Source organism: Balaenoptera borealis, assembly GCF_965194805.1.
Source record: "Balaenoptera borealis genome assembly, chromosome: 12".
Lineage (NCBI taxonomy): Eukaryota > Metazoa > Chordata > Mammalia > Artiodactyla > Balaenopteridae > Balaenoptera > Balaenoptera borealis.
In genome coordinates, this window is record NC_138869.1 from 7,377,934 (window position 1) to 7,394,807 (window position 16,874).

Sequence of the window (16,874 nt, forward strand, 5' to 3'; positions counted from 1 at the left end):
ATTCAAAGAACTTCCATACCCCCTTCACCCAGATCCACCTGTAGGTTACATGTTGACCCATTTCCTTTATCCTTTCTTCCCTCCCTCCCTCCCTCTTCCTTCCTTCCTTCCTTCCTTTCCTTCTTTCTTTCTTTCTTTCTTTCTTTCTTTCTTCCTTCCTTCCTTCCTTTCTCTCTTTCTTTCTTTCTGTCTCTGTATATATTATATAGCACATATTATATATTTAATATACATTACTTACATTAGATATTATATATTGCTATATTACGAATTGCCATATACAATTTTGTGTTTTCTTAACCATTTGAGAGTAAATCACAGACATGATGCCCTTTACCCCTAAATACTTCACTGTCTGTTTTCTAAGAATAAGGACGTTCATTTGCATAACTACAGTACGATTAACAGTGATACAATATTATTATCTAATCTACAAACATTGTCTAAATATCACCAGTTGTCTCAATAATATTTGTTTAACAATTTTTTTTCTGGTCCAGTATCCAATCTGGAATCATGCATTGTATTTAGTTTTCATTTCTCTTTAGTTTCCTTTAATCGGGAACAGTTCCTCAGCCTTTGTCTTTCTTGACTTGAGGCGTACAGGCCAGGTATTTCACAAAGTGTCCCCCAGTTTGGGTTTGTCTGGTGTTTCCTCCTGATTGACTCAGATAATGCCTTTTAGCAGAAATACCTCTGTAGTGATGTTGTGTCTTTCTCTATACATCTTATCAAGAGGCACTTGATGTTAATTTGTCCCATTATTGGTGATGTTAACTTTTACCTCTTGGTTAAAATGGTGTCTTCCAGGTTTTTCCACTGTGAAGCTACTATTTTCCCCTTTGTAAACAGTAGATAATTTGTACAGTGAGAGTACCCACTCATAATGTAAATATCCTCTACCTCATCAAATGTTAACTCACAAGTTTAGCATCCATTGATGATGCTTGTGCAAATCAGTTGTTACTGCGATGGCTGCAAAAGGTTATTTTCTCATTTCAATAATACACTCTGCATTTATTAGTTGGCATTCTGTTAAAAGGATGTGATTTCTTTTTATGTGCTCTTTTCACTTAGAAAATTTTGATGCCTATTTCAATATCACAGTGCAGTTCTGGCACCTAGAGTTATTGCAGACGCCACAGGTTAAGGGCACCGCCATCAACAAGATTGCCCTCACTACAGATGCCAGCCACACTTTGGGGGTCCCCAGGTCACTATTCTGACCAACTAGCTGCAAGTTTGGGAGGTTCTCACGACTCCCTCATGTTTGATACTTTGCTAGAATGACTCCCATAACTCAGGAAAGTGCTATACTTGTGATTACAGTTGACTATAAAGGATCTAGATCAGGACCAGCCAAATGGAGAGACACGCAGAGCGAGATCTGGGAGCATTTTCTCCCTACAAGTCTTTAGGGGCGTCTGCCTAGTGCCAGGTCCTATGCTGAGTTGGGAGAGACCTGCTGCCTGGCTATGAGAGGGAGGGAAGACCACCCAGGCAGAGGGAATGACCTTGCAAAGATGCAGAGTCACAAGCAATGTGGTGATGTGCCCAGCAGGATCGGAACATTGTGTGTAAGGCTGGGTGACGGTGTTGTGGAGATCTGAGGCTGTGCTGTTGGGCTGTGCACTTAAGTTTGCACCTTGTCCTTTGGACCATGGGGGAGCAGAGCCTGTGGTAGGAAATGAGCAGAGATTTGTGCACCTGGTGGAGGATGGATTGCAGGGAGAGGCTAGAGACTGTGGGAGGTTTTTAAAGAAAAGGCGGAAGATGATGAAGATACACGCTGAGGTGGGAGATGTGGGCATGGGGAGCAGGGGTAGATCAGTGTGAGGAGGGATGTTCCAGGAGAGGCATCAAGGACCACAATGCGAAGTCTGAGTACCCTTTCCTGGCTCTGGGTTCCGCCGGTGAGAAGCCATCTCATTGGTATCAGTCTTAGAGACCAGTGTGCCTCCTTCCTCTTCCCATCTTACCTGGTTGCCAGTTTCCCCAAACAGGATAAGCCTAAAGAAATCCATACAAAGCCACATTGTAATTAAACTTCTGAAAACGAAAAAAACAAAGCAAAATCTTGAAATTCAGTCAGATGTAATGTAGCTGATTTACAGAGTTAATGACTCCACCAGTGCTCACAGAGCAGCACACCCTTCATTAATGCGCTATTTTTGCCAAGTTTTTGGTATCAAAGTTATGCTGGTTTCATAAAAGGAATTTGGAAGCTTTCCTTTTTATACGCTGAAATGCTTTAAATAGCATTGGAGTTATCGTTTCTCTAAGGATTTGGTTGAATTCACTTATGGGCCTGGTTATTTCTTTCTTTTTTTTTTTTTTTTTCCTTTTTTATGACATCTTTATTAAGTTGTTCTTATGAAACTATCACCACAATCAACACAGCAGACATTCCCATCACCCCCAAAAGTTTCCTTGTGCCCCTTTGCAATCCATCCCTCCTCCACCCCTGTCACCAGGCAACCCTGACCTGCTTTCTGCTATTCTAGATTAGTTTTCATGTTCTAGAATTTATGTAAATGGAACCTTATGTACTCTTTCTTTATCTGGCTTCCTTCACTCAGCATAATTATTTTGAAATTTACCCATGTTGTGTGTATCAATAGTTCATCCATTTATATTGCTGAGCAGAACTCCATGGGATGAATACACCACTGTTTGTCTGTACATTCACCAGCTGAGAGACCTTTGAGTTGTTTCCAGTTTGGAGCTATTATAAATAAAGCTGCTGTAAACATTCGTGCCCAAGTCTTTGTGTGGACATATGTTTTTTTCCTCTTGGATAAATACTTAGGAGTGGAAAGATTGGGCCATATGGTAGGTGTATATTTAACTTTTTAAGAAACTGTCAAACTGTTTTCCAAAGTGGCCATTCCATTTTACATTCCCACCAGCAGTGTTTGAGAGTTCCAGTTTCTGCACAGCCTTGCCAACACTAGGTGCGGCCAGTCCTCCTATGAGTTTCTGAGTTGTTGCTATCTGACAACGTCCTCAGTTTCTTCTCCCTCTCTTAGGCTGGGTTGCCTAGATGACAGAGTTGGAGGCAAAGCTTAGGTATTGCTGTTTCACTGCAGGGCGGGCTGGGGAGTACAGACAGAGGGACACGGGCAGGGAAGCAGGAAGGAGAGAAAGCAAACCCAGGTGTGCCTTGCTGAGCTGCTCACAGCTGTGAGAGAAAGAGCAGGAGGTGGCCGAGCCGCGGGATGTCTCCGGAGGAGACGTGTGGAACCGGAACACCTCGGAGGAGGAGCGGATGAGAGATGAAGGGAGAGGAATTTATCACTGATGCTTTTCTTTCTTTTTTTTCTTTTAAATTAATTAATTTATTTATTTTTGGCTGCATTGGGTCTTCGTTGCTGCGCGCGGGCTTTCTCTAGTTGCGGCGAGCGGGGGCTACTCTTCGTTGTGGTGCACAGGCTTCTCATTGCAGTGGCTTCTCTAGTTGTGGAGCAAGGGCTTTAGGCGTGCCGACTTAGTAGTTGTAGGTCGCGGGCTCTAGGGCACAGGCTCAGTAGTTGTGGCGCACAGGCTTAGTTGCTTCGCGGCATGTGGGATCGTCCTGGACCAGGAATGGAAACCATGTCCCCCACATTGTTGGCAGGTGAATTCTTAACCATTGCGCCATCAGGGAAGTCCCATCACTGATACTTTTCCATCTCCCATCTTTCACGGGTCCAGATTTACCCCATGGCGCCATAACTCCCCTGAAAGTGTTGTGTGGCCCCTTTGGACAGCTGCTGGGAAAGCCAGATCCAACAACCCAGGGCACAGTGCTTCATCTTAGTCTACAAACTAGAGCCTCTGCATGTCCAGTCGGGTTGGACCAGGGAGTGTGGTTCCTGACGTGGAGGGCAAGGGAGGCCATGCCCAAGCGCAGACAGGACTGTGGGAGGCTGAGCCCCCAGCAGTTAGGAGATACGTTGGCAGCGGGGCCAGGGGTCCCCTGAGCAAACAAGGAGGCTGCGGTGAGGGCACAGGAGTTGAGCACAGCTGGAGAGGACTGTAAGTTAAGTTGGTGTAATCTTCTGAGAGAGTTTACATCCATTAGCTCCTCTGATCTGTGACACAGCCCAGGGGTGTAGGCAGGGATTTATAGCCCTGTGGTTCAGATGAAGAAAGTTAGGTCTTACCTGAGTGACTTGCCCAGGATCATACATCATGTGGGTGACACACCTGGGGCTTTGGTCTCTGGGCCCAGTGCTCTTTCCATGTGCTGTGTGCGTGCCAGATATTCTCAGATGTGCGTATTGGGGACTGTGTCTAGTTTGGGGGCACCTCCTAGAGTGGGGGTCCCCAACTCCCGGGCCACGGACCGCTATCGGTCCGTGGCCTGTTAGGAACCAGGCCACACAGCAGGAGGTGAGCGGCGGGCGAGCGAGCAAAGCTTCATCTGTATTTACAGCCGCTCTCCATCGCTCGCATTACCACCTGAGCTCTGCCTCATGTCAGATCAGCGGCGGCATTAGATTCTCATAGGAGCTCGAACCCTACTGTGAACTACGCATGCGAGGGATCTAGGTTGTGCGCTCCTTATGAGAATCTAATACCTGACGATGTAAGGTGGAGCTGAGGCGGTGATGCTAGCGCTGGGGAGCGGCTGCAAATCCAGATCATCATTAGCAGAGAGGTTTGACTGCACAGAGACCATAATAAATCAATTGCTTGCAGACTCGTATCAAAACCTTATCAGTGGGTGGCAAGTGACAGTTAAGCTGCATCTCACAGAGTAGACTGGACATAAGCAACACACTTCGGGTGTCACTGTCTCCCATCACCCCCAGATGAGACCATCTAGTTGCAGGAAAACAAGCTCAGGGCTCCCACTGATTCTGCATTATAGTGAGTTGTATAATTATTTCATTATATATTACAATGTAATAATAATAGAAATAAAGTGCACAATAAATGTAATGAACTAGAATCATCCCAAAACCATCCCCCTGCCCCGGTCCGTGGAAAAATTTTCTACCACGAAACTGGTCCCTGGTGCCAAAAAGGTTGGGGACCTCTGTTCTAGAGGACAGAGAAGCACATCCTGAATCTTGTGTTTCTTCTTTTTTCAGCCGTTTTGGGTGAGTGATGCAGCAGGAAGTCCTGATGACCGGGCTGCCGTGGGAGGGACATTGGGGATCTGGGGTTCTAGTCCCACCTGTGTGGCCTTGGACTCATAATTTTTCCCCCTTGGGCCTCTTTTCGCTCACTCACTCAGCAAACATTTGGAAAGAGTGTATGTGGTGTGTGCCAGACACTGTGCTAACTGTGGGGAATTTCAAAATGAGTACGGTGGTACCTGCCCGCATGAAGTTTCTAATCCTGACCCACTACCTGGGATACCCCGTAGGGCTGTTGAGAGAATTACATGAGTGAATGCATGTAAAGCACTTAGAACAGTGCCTGCACACCATAGATGTTCCATAAATATGATGATGATGACGATGACGACTACTGGCCTCATGGGAGAGGTGCTTCCTAAAGTCTTTGTATGTGAGTAAGTGGGGAGTGGGCAGTGCATCCTGTGGGTTGAGAACACACGTAGACTGTGGAATCATAAACCCTGGGGTTTGACTCTCAACTCTATTAATTATTAGCTTCTTGAGCAAGATACTTACTTTTGTGCCTCAGCCTCCTCATCTGTAAAATAGGACCTCAATTTGCATTTCTGAAGATAAAATGAGATGATTCCCTTGAGATGAATTGTTTGCAACAATGGCCCCAATTTTTCACCCACCCGTATATCCACACCTCCTGTCAAATGGTAGAGTCTCTTCCTCCTTCCCCTTGCACGTGGGATGGCCTTGTAACTTGACTTGGCCAACTGAATATACCTTCAGCTTTGAATGACTGTACTTTCTCACTCTGGGACCCCAACACCACCATATGAAGAAGCTCAAGCTAACCTGAAGGATGGTGAGAGATATAGGATCAGTCATCCCCATCAGCCGAGCTGACAGTCAGTTAATCCCCAGAAGCACAGCCAGCCTACTGGCCTGCGGTCAACCACAGACACATTAGAGAGACCACTCAGCACCAGAAGAACTGCCCAACTGAGCCCAGCCTATATTACCAACCCACAGAATTGCAAGCTAAATAGATGGTTGTGGTTATAAGTCACTAATTTAAGGCTATTTGGTTACACAGCAACAACTAACCAATACAACATGTAAGATGCTTAGCACAGTAATCATGGCTTAATTAATGGAAGCCATGATGATGATGATGATGGTGGTGGCAGGGTCCAAGCTCAGGCCACTGTTGGGAATATAAGAAAAGGTGGTTTCCCTGACCTCTGCCCTAAAGGAGCTCATGGCATGACATTACTCATGGGATAAGAAAGACAACAAACAATTACTTCCAATGAATGCTCACTCACTTATTTATTCTTCAAAGTCTTGACCAATTATGACCTCAAGACCCTGCTAAGGAGATTTAACTTCACATCCACCATAAAGTGCCATTGACAGGTTCTAAGCTGGGAGTGGTGGGATGAGAGCTATTTTAGGAAGATCCTGCAGTGAACAGGAAGGATCAGAGTGAGGCAGCCTGAAGGGGAGAGAGTGACAACATCAGTCCCCTCCTTACACCTCTCATAGCACCCATGTCTCTTAGAGTATCTGACTCCACAGGGCCTGGTGCAACTGCCCTCCCACCCTGTTGAACCTCTTTCTCCCATTCTCACTCTGCTCCACCCACACTGGTTTCTCTTGGTGCCTTAGATATGTCCTGATTTGTCTTCCCTCAGTGCCTTTGCACATGCTGTTCTGTTGCTTTCCCTCCCTTCCTGTGTCACTTGTGCTCATCCTTCAGATCTCTGTAACTCAGATGTCACTGAACCCTTAATCTAAACTGGGTCGCCCTGATAACCCACCTAAAAACCCTATGCTTTTCTTTTGCGGCAGTTATGTGGTCTGTACTTACATAGGTAATATATGAGTGATGACTTGGGGGCATCTGTCTCCTCCAGCAGACTGTGAGTTCTTTTGGGTCCACCTTGCTCACTGCTTTGCCCCAGAGCCTGGCCCAATGTCTGGTGTGTACCAGGCATGAACAGAATAGTAGTAAAATGAATGGATGCCCTTGAGTGAAAACCCTTTGGGGCAGAATACCTATGCTCATCCAGAATCTCTCCATCCTGATGTGACATGGGAGGAGAGAGAGGTCACAATCCTTAGAGCTCTTCCCTCGGGAGACAAATTGGTCTCACCCTGGAAGTGTCTCCCAGGACTCTGGCACCAGTTTTATAGCCTGAGGACACATTTAATCCAACTAATAAATAATCCATCCCACCAGCCCTGGTGGCTGAGCGGAAGGTTCTTCAGGAGAGACCAACACTGGTGTGGAACATTGAGTTCCCCAACTTCAAGGACACAGAATTCTCCTGCAGGGTTTTCATCATCTATTTGAACAAGGAATGCTTTCCCCAAGCCTTGCTTTGTAAACAAGTCTGTGATCAGAGGCAAACAAACAGCCCCTGTGTGGACATCTGACATCTGGAAGACTTCATCTAGGCAGCAGCAGGGAGACTTCACAGAGAAACACACAGAGCTGAAAGCAACAAAAACACTTGTGGCCTTATTTTATTGTCCCCAAATAGGACAGTCACTGACATCCCTCTCCTTCTTCCAGAATCCCTCTTTTCACTTGGAGCTAGCTTACATATAGCTATTTGTGGGCTTATGTGTCCATCTTACTAGATCATAAGTTCCATGAGGGCAAGGAACTACTCCTACTAGATCATAAGTTCCATGAGGGCAAGGAACTACTCCTACTAGAGATCATAAGTTCCATGAGGACAAGGAAATACTCCTACTAGATCATGAGTTCCATGAGGGCAAGGAACTACTCCTACTAGAGATCATAAGTTCCATGAGGGCAAGGAACTACTCCTACTAGATCATAAGTTCCATGAGGGCAAGGAACTACTCCTACTAGATCATAAGTTCCATGAGGGCAAGGACAGAGCTTGCTCACCCATTGTTTTCCCACCCATAGCTCAGTGCTTGGCACAGAATTGGCTCCATAAATGTTTGCTGATTGGATAAGCAAAGGTGAAATGTTGAGCTATAAGTGGGAATGGAGAGGGCCAAGAGTCTGAGAATGGGCTCATGTATACAGAAAGGTAAAGTTAAAAGCATAGTAGAGAAAAGGAGTGGAGGCTGGTGGGATTGGGAGCCTCTGGATCAAGCCATACCTGAAGCCTTTGCCATCACTGGAGTTTTCAGTCATTTGCACCAGGATATTCCCTTTGTTAATTAACCCATGTCCTCACAAAGACTTTTTCATAAAAGTTCATAGCATCTTTATTCATAATAACTAAAAACTGGAAATAACCTAAGTGTCCATCAACAGGTAAATGAATAAACCAGTGGAGATATACCCATACAACAAATTCATTTAACAGAATACTACTCAGCAACTCAGCAATAAAAGGAAACTACTGATACATACAGCAATATAGAAGAATCTCATAGACATTATGCTGGGCGTGATAAGCCAGATTCAAAGGACTACATATCATGTGATATCATTTAAAGGAATTTCTAGGATGGCTTAACAAAACTATGATGAAAGGATTCAGATTAGTCATTGCTTTTGGGAAGGTGGGAGTTGACTGGAAAAGGACATGAAGGAACTTTCTGAGGAGCTGGAAGTGTTTCATATCTTGAGCTGGATGGTAGTTACATGCATGTACACATATGTAAAAGCCATCAAGCTGTACATTGAAACTGTATGCATATTATTGTGTGTAAATTATACCTTAAATTTTTTTGTGATGTATTGTATTTGATTCTCTCTGAAGTCTTTCTAATTCTCTTGAGTTTAGGATTCTGGGATAGAGTACAGCTCATTATTACTCATTTCTCTGGGTTCCTTTGGAGGCAGTGCCCTCTAGCCAGAAGGGCACCAGGATAAGGATCCAGAGATCTGGGCACTGGACACTGGCCAGGCTGAGGGGAGCAGAACCCGAGTAAAAGCAGAAGAAGTCAAGTGACAAGGAGAAGCAGATGCACAATGAGAAGGGAGAGAGGGAGGAAAATAGAATGAAAGAGACAAAGGAAGACAAAGAGAAAGACTGGGAGAAGGGCAAGAAGTCAGAGAGCCAGAGAGAGAGACAGAGAGATACACAGAGACACAGAGAGACTGAGCAACAGAGGGAGGCTGAGAGACAGAGACAGAGACCCAGAGAGAGACAGAGACCCAGAGAGACAGAGGCAAAGACAGACACCAGAGGGAGAGAGAGACAGAGACCCAGAGAGAGAGATGAGGAGGGAGTGCAGGCTCCTGTGTGTTTTGCCCTTCGCTGGGCTCTCAGTGCTCACGTCCACATCCCTGTAAGGGTCACTTGGATGCCACACTTGTCCTTGAACCTCCCCAGCCTCCAGCTGTGCCTGCTTCCCTCGTGCTGACTTCCTTGTAGAGCCCTAAAAGTGTCCCCAAAGCTGTGTGGTCGTTCCTTCCTTGTGTGTAGGCCTCACCCCAAGGACTGGGAGTGTCCAGAGGCCAGGAACCTGCTATCATCAGGCTCATGCTCCAGCCTCCACACCTGTCCCCAGTGGCCTGGGTCCATTGGGTGAGTCGATTCATTAGAGGCATTTGGAAAATGGAGCTCACAGAGCTCAGAGGGCTCAGACTGATTAAAGCCAAGGTGTGGGAGAGACCCTCACTCCAGCAGGGGCTGGTGTGCTGGAGAGACCCGTGCGTGGGCCTGCTATGTGTCTGTTGCACAATTTCCCAGGGGTCATTGAACTTGGGCCGAGTAACCAAAACCAAGATCCTCCTGCCTCCGCCTTCCCTCCAGGCATCCAGAAGCCCCGGGGTCTCAGCTGAGTGGATTAACTAGTAAATCATTACATAAGAAGTCATATGTAAGTCTTAAGGGATGGCACCAAGTCTGGGTTTTGCTGGAACTTCTCTCATCCACTGCCAAGACAGCTTCCTTTGAGGACTGCCCTAACCACATGTTGGCCATGCCTCAGTTTGGTGTCTAGGATGGTGGGGCCCAGGGCTCTTCAGTGGACTGATGCTTGCCTGACAGCGCAGCCCTGAGCTGAGGAACTTTTCCATCTCTTTGTTCCCAGACGCCCAGTCTGAAGCCCTAGACCTTTAGGAATGTGTTTTGCCTGGGTCCCCGGGGGTGGGGTGGGGGGGGCGGGTGAGGCTAATGAGGTCTGAGTTCTCTTCCGTTCCCTCTGGCTGGGATGTGGTTCCGAGTGTGGGCGGAGGAATTTGTGAGCGTGGTTCTCATTTGCATCTTTGGTGACCCTCAGGGAAGGAGGGAGGCCGGAACTCAGTGTGTGTTCTAACGGGAGCCGCCGAGCTGGGGGTTCTAGCCCACAGGCAAGTGGGTCTTTGCAGAAGCGGGGAGGAAGCAGGGCTGGTTGTTACTTCTCCTCCTACCTGTGTTTCACAGGCCACTGCATGAACAGCTATCTTGTGGGTAGTTAAAATCTTATTTTTGAGCAGGTTCTGGTCCACCACTCACTGTGTGACCTGGGGCCACCCACTTGCCATCTTGGAGCCTCGGCTTCCTCACCTGCTGTGCCTCTTCCAGCTTGGTGACTGAGGGTCCTTTGAGCCCCAAACCTGCCAGTCCTCTGAAAGAAATCATAGTTTTCCCCGCTTTTCAAGAACAAAGGACAAGAATGGATTGCTTGGTTTCTCGAGAGAGGGGGCAGGCAGGGGGGGATTAGCGTGATGGTTACCCCCTCCCCGCAAGCTGTAGACGAAGAAATCCCAAGTTTGAAAGGGATTTGCAGACTGAAATGGCAATGCAGTTGTTTATAGCAGTATCTGCCCCAAACCTCTCCCAGGTTCCATGTGCTATATCCTGTCATCTCTTTGCCCCAGCGCTCTCTGCTCCTCAGGTATGTCTTCCCTCTGTAGGGCTGGCTGCAATGGTCAGTCCTTACATTCAGAGGGCTCTGGGTGCACCGGGGCCTGGGTTAACTGGGGTGTGTGATCGCATCAAGGCTGGGGAGACTGAAGCACAGAGAGTTTAGACAATGGGGCTCGGGGGCTCTGCCCAAGGTTCTTCTTCCTCCCCAAGGCTCAGCTCTCAGCTGTGCCTTGTAGCTGGTGTGTGTGCATGTGTGTGCGTGTGTGCACATGCATGTGTGTTGGTGTGTACCGTGTTGGGTTTCCTGTGTGTAGAGGCGTGTGTGTGTATGTTGGAGTATGTGTTGGTGTGGTGGAGTATGTGTTTGGGGTGTGTGTGTGTGTGTGTGTTGGTGTGCCTATTGGTGTGTGTGTGTCAGTGTGTGTCTGTGTGAGGAGTATATGAGCTACTGCATGTAAAGCCCTGGGCCTGGAACACAGTAAGGTCTCAATAAATGTGGCTCATTATGAAGGCTTGGGCCTTCTTACGTTTTTTTACCTTATTGTCTTTATTGAGATGCAACATTTAGTAAATGCGCAGATCTTAGTTGTAGAGCTTGACCAGTTTTTGCACGTGTGTCATGCATGTAGCCACCGCCCATACCGAGGTGTGGGGCACCTCCAGCTCCCAGAACCTCCCTCCAGCACCGATTCCCCTACTCACTGACTGTCATCACAGATGGCTTGTGCCTGGATGCGGACGGCACGTGAGCGGAGCTGTACAGCGTACACTCCCCGTGTCTGGCTTCTTCAGTTCAACATATTGCCCGTGAGATTCATCCATGTTGTGTTTAGAACAGCTTTTTCCTCTTAAGTCGATGTGAGGTATTGCATTGTACAAATCTGCCACCATGTATGTATCCATTCTCTTGTGGGTGGCCTTTTGGAAGGTTGCCAGTTTGGGCTGCCAGGAATAAAGTTTCTGTGAACGAGGCTTTTGTGGACAGAGCACTGATTCCGGGAGGACATCCACCCGGAGGAGGATTTGCTGGGTCACAGGGTGTTTGCATCTTTGGCTTTAGTACATGCTACCAAACAGTGTTCTGGAGTGGTGGTAAGTTATGACCCAGACAGCAGTTATTGAGAGTTCCAGTTGCTCCGTGTCCACATCTTCCAGAAGCAGGTGCGGTGGTGGAGTTTGGGGTGCCAGGTGTCTGTTAGGGATCAGCACCTGCGAAGAGAAAGTGGGGGAGAAGAACTGGGCAGAGAGAGAAGCTGATCTGCAATGCAGGCCAACAAAGCCCCAGTCGACCAGCAGGGAGCTCTGGGGTGAGCACTGCCCATCACAGTGACCACTGTGGTGGAAACGGCAGACCTCTCAACCCTGCCTCTCTTGGTCACTGGATGTGGACCGCCCTGCGACGGCCATGGCCTCAGACAGGGCAGCTCTCGGTAGCTCAGGCAGATGTTGGCAGGGCTGACAGCTCCCTGCGGATGGCACTTCCCGGGGCTGTCCAGCAAGCATCCCTGGAAGGGAGATCTCTCTGAGTCCACCACACACACACTAGCCAGTGAGGGGGAGGGGTGCAATGATATCCTACTGAGATTTAATCAGCATTTCCATGATGACGCATGATGCTTTTCTGCTTATTGGTCATTTGAATGTCCTCTTCTGTGTGGTGGCTGTGCAAGTTTTAGCCCATTTTTGTAATTGGGATGTTTATCTTTTTCTTATTAATGTATAAAAGTTCTTTATATATTCTGGATATGAGTTCTTATTCATAGATGTACTGCAAACATCTTCTCTCAACCTGTTTTCTTTAAGGAATTTTTGCATACCTCAGGGTCATGAAGATATTCTATTTTTTTTTTTTTCTGGGAGAATGATCATTTTACTGTAGATCTAAGGCCCATCTAAAATTAATATTTGTGTATGGTATGAAGTAGGTTCATTTTTTTCCGCATATGGTTATCCACCTGAGCTAATATTACTATTTAGACCCTCTTTCCCCCACTGCATTGTAGTGCGTCTTTACTGTAAATCAGTTGATTGAATATGTCAACACATATTCAAGCTCTTTCTGAGCTCCCTATTCTGGTCCATTTGACTATTGTTATGCCGTCCCACACTGTCTTACCTACTGTGGATTTATAAAAACTCTTGACATCTGGTAGTATAAGTCCTCCAGCTTTGTGTTTTGTTTGTTTGGTTTTTTTTTTTTTTTATAAATCTTTTATTTAATTGCAACATTAACCATTTAAAATTTTTATTTATTTATTTATTGTATTTTTGGCTGTGTTGGGTCTTCGTTTCCGTGCGAGGGCTTTCTCTAGTTGCGGCAAGCGGGGGCCACTCTTCATCGTGGTGCACAGGCTTCTCACTACCTTGGCCTCTCCTGCTGCGGAGCACAGGCTCCAGACGTGCAGGCTGAGTAATTGTGGCTCACGGGCCTAGTTGCTCCGCGGCATGTGGGATCTTCCCAGACCAGGGCTCGAACCCGTGTCCCCTGTGTTAGCAGGCAGATTCTCAACCACTGTGCCACCAGGGAAGCCCTGTGTTTTTGTTTTTTGAGGTTGGTTTTACCTATTCTAGGGCCTTTGAATGTCCATATAAATTTTAAAAGCATTGTGCCAATTTTCTCAAAAATGCCTGCTGGGATATTGATTGAGTATACACTGAATACAGATCTTCCTCGCTTTACAGTGGGATTACATCCTGATATCCCATTGTTGAAAATATGGCTAAGGGGCTTCCCTGGTGGTGCAGTGGTTAAGAATCCGCCTGCGAATGCAGAGGACACAGGTTTGAGCCCTGGACCGGGATGATCCCACATGCCGCGGAGCAACTAAGGCCGTGTGCTACAACTACTGAGACTGTTCTCTAGAGCTCATGAGCCACAACTACTGAGCCCATGCTCCACATCTACTGAAGCCCGTGCGCTCTAGGGCCTGTGCTCCGCAGCAAGAGAAGCCACCACGATGAGAAGCCCGCGCACCGCAACGAAGAGTAGCCCCCACTCACCACGATAGAGAAAGCCCACGCACAGCAATGAAGACCCAACACAGCCAAAAATAATAAAGAAATCAAAACAAAATAAATTTAAAAAAAAAGAAAATATGGTTAAGTCGAAAATACATTTAATACAGCTAACCTACTGAATATCATAGTGTAGCCTAGCCTACCATACATGTGCTCAGAACACTTACATTAGCCTACAGTTGGGCAAAATCACCTGACACAAAGCGTATTTTATAATAAAGTGTCGAATATCTCATGTAATTTATTGAATACTATACTGAAAGCAAAAAAACAGAATGGTGTCTGGGTACAGAATGGTGGTAAGTGGACCGGTTGTTCACCCTCCTGATCACGGGGCTGACGGGCAGCTACAGCTGCCACTGCCCAGAATCACGAGAAAGGATTGTAACCACGTAACACTAACCTGGAAAGAGATCAAAATTCAAATTTTGAAGTACAGTTTCTATTAAATGCATATTGCTTTCACACCATTGTAAAGTCAAGAAATCCTAAGTCGGGACCATCTGTATACAAATCTATTTGGGGAGAATTGACATCTTAATAATATTAAGTTGACCAATCAATGAACATGGTATAGCCCTCAATTTATTTAGGTGTCCTTTAGTTTCTCTGCAATGTTTAGTAGTTTTTAGCATAGGGGTCTTGCACCTCTTTGATTAGATTTATTCATAAGATTTGATGATTTTTGGTATTATAAATGACTTTTAAAGTTTCTCATTTTCTAATTGTTGCTAGTATATAGAAATTCAATTAATTTTTGTATGTTATTATATCCAGCAACCTTGCTAAATTTACTCATTCATTCTAATATTTTGTAGATTATTTTGGATTTTTTCCATGTACAGTTTTATCATCTGTAATATCGTCAATGACAATTTGTATGTTTCCTTTCCAATTCTTATTTGTTTTATTTTTTTTTTCGTGCCTTATTGAAATGACTGGGTCCTACCATACAGTCTTGAATAGAAATGTTAGTGGTTGACATCCTCTTCTTGATCCTATCCTTAGGAGAAGAGCATTCAATATTTCACTATTAATGATGATGTTAGCTCTGTGTGTGCATGTGTGTGAGTGTGTGTGTATGTGTCTGTCTGTCTGTCGGTATGTGTCTGTGTGTTTACCAGATACCCTTTATCAGATTAAGGAAGTTCTCTTTGATACTCTTTTTTCTGAGAGTTTTTATCATGAATAGGCATCGAATTTTAACAAATATTTTTCTGTATCTGTTGATTTTAGCTCACATCTACAGTCACAGCTCTCAAAAGCTGGGAAGTGGTTTGTGGCTGATCTCAGGCCAGAGGTTTCAGAGGGAGTGGTGCTCTCCTGGGGGCCAGATGAGACAGCTGCAGGAGGGCAGGGGAGTGCGAAACCTCTGCAGAGACAGGGCAGTGACACGTGCTCGCCTACCTTAGTCGTTGTGAGCTCCTGCCCTGCTCACTCCCAGTAAGGACTTGGGCTCTTTTTTCTGAAGAGAAATTAGTCCCTTTTGTATAACACTGTGCCAGGCACTCTGTCAAGCATTGTGGGGGACACACGACACTGGTACTGACCTTCCAGGGCCCGCAGGATCCCCATGTGTCATGCCTTCATGCAGCTCTTAGGAGGAACCCGATTTGGGCTGGGACCAGGGGCCTGTGTCTCTCTCCTCCACCCCCACAGCATCCCCCTGCCAGGGACCAAAGGCCCTCGGGAGAGGTCAGGCCATGCACAAACAGGGAAAGAGCAGCGGAAAATGCATCAAATGATCCCACCCTCACCATTTCATCTCCTGCCCAGTTGTCTTGTGGATTCTTGGCCTTCCCAATGCGGTCTGGGAAGACTTATAAAGTTTCCTTCCAAAACCACAAGAAGCCAAGAACGGGAGCTGCCCCAGGCCATTTCTGTCCCTGGGTATCCTTTCAAAGGATTTCTGGATAGATGAGAGAGATTGTGGCCTGTGGGCAGTCAGGGGAGAGGGCCTATCGTCGTTTCAGGTTTCTGGCTTGGCTCATACATTCAGACTGTCCAATTCCCACACTAGATGCCTCAGTACACTGGGAATAAAAGCCTTGCCTCCAAAAAATGGCCACCACATTTGTTGCTTCTGCTGCCTCTGCTCAGGCTCCCTCCCTGTTTTCCACAGCAAGTCTCAGTCCCAGCTAGACAAGTGTGGAAGTTAAAAATCTTTAGCTTACAAGTGCTAGAAACAAATGGAAAACTAGCCCAATCCTGAAAAGAGGGTAAATTTCTTGGTTCACAGATCTAAAAATTCTAGGGGGAAATGACTTCAGGTGTGGCTGGATCCAGGTGCTCAAACATTGTCCTCAGGAATGTGACTCCCTCTGTCTTTGGCTCTGGTTTCTCCTGTATGGGCTTTATTCTCAGGCAAGCTCTTCTTTTGCAATGGCAAAGAAGATCTGGCATACATCCTCCCAGCTTGGTAGCTCCAATACAAAGACAACACCCCTTTTCAATAGATGAGGCCAAAATCTCAGGAAAGGCTCTCATTGGCTCCGACCAATTCATACGCCCATATTGAGAATCAGCCTCACTGGAAACACATGGTCTGAGAATGTGGGAAGGGTGGCTCCTGAGAGGAGAAGAGGGTTTGCAACCAGAATTAAATGTGCCAGGCAGACAAAGTCCTAGGTGCCACCTCCAGCTGCCCCTGCCCACCTCTATGCCTTTGTTCGCATGTTTTCCTTTCTGGAATGTCATCCTCTTTCCCACGCTTAATGTTTCCATTCCTCCGATCCTCACCTTCCTAGAGACCTTCCCCAGCCTTCCAGTCCACACAGACCTCCCCCTTCTTTGAACTCACCGTGTGCCAGTAGTCTATGCATTTGATTTTATTTTTAAATGAATATAATTTGACTTCCTTCTGATTATATCACAATAATACTTGTTCCCCAAACAAATCAGGAAGTACAAAGATGAAATCCCGTTACCTCTGGGGAGGTGGCACTGTGCCCAAGCCTGAAGTTTGAGTAGAAAGTAGACAGGCTAGGAGCAGAGCCAGGAGTGTTTC

General features: G+C 46.4%; 1 long non-coding RNA gene across 1 annotated transcript in view; it reads left to right on the forward strand.

Annotated features, from left to right (window-relative positions):
* The window catches only part of LOC309607133, a 39,596-nt gene extending 26,093 nt beyond the window's left edge, over positions 1–13,503 (forward strand). The window contains exon 2 of the long non-coding RNA XR_014232274.1: positions 11,479–13,503. This is a non-coding gene — a long non-coding RNA (uncharacterized lncRNA). The remainder of the gene's footprint in view (positions 1–11,478) is intronic.
* Positions 13,504–16,874: the final 3,371 nt, after the last annotated feature.